The following is a 589-nucleotide window of genomic DNA, read 5'->3' as shown; positions in this document are numbered from 1 at the left end:
TACTGATCCATTTGTGATGATTTTTCACTAGACTTAATTTATGTCAAAGTTCACTTTAGTGTTGATATTGCGGTTTTTAACTCAAAAGATAGAAGGTCTATTTCATACATCCATAAAATTCAGTTGTAACACATTAAACCCACAATTGCAATAAACACTTCTCTTTTGAACACTACCTAGAAAAATGTCACACATTTTTCTGAAGCCAGGAGTCAGGAGCTTCTTCTGGGTCTCCCACACGGGTGGAGGGTCCCGAGGCTTTTTACTCTGTCTGCAAAGTACAGATTAGATCTTTAACCAAGGAAACACAGTTAGGAAAAAACAGCTGTAGATGTCTTGGCCTAAGATGGCAGCAAATGAGGAGGTGAAAGGGAAATGAAAGGGAAAAAAAAGACTGAATAATCTAATTGATCGTGTGAAATATGTGATGTCTGTGGACATCCAAGAAAAGAAGTGTAATATGTGACTATGTACATGAATTGCTCCCAGGGAAGGGGAATAGCTACTGCTTGTTAGATGAGAGTATTTCCAGTCAAGGATCCAGGTTATTGCTGCTCCAACCATCCAGCTGTTATACTTCTGTAAGAGA

The sequence above is a fragment of the Ochotona princeps genome, chromosome 7 (assembly GCF_030435755.1).
Source record: "Ochotona princeps isolate mOchPri1 chromosome 7, mOchPri1.hap1, whole genome shotgun sequence".
Lineage (NCBI taxonomy): Eukaryota > Metazoa > Chordata > Mammalia > Lagomorpha > Ochotonidae > Ochotona > Ochotona princeps.
The sequence above is the reverse complement of the archived record's forward strand: the minus strand, read 5'-3'. Positions refer to the sequence as shown.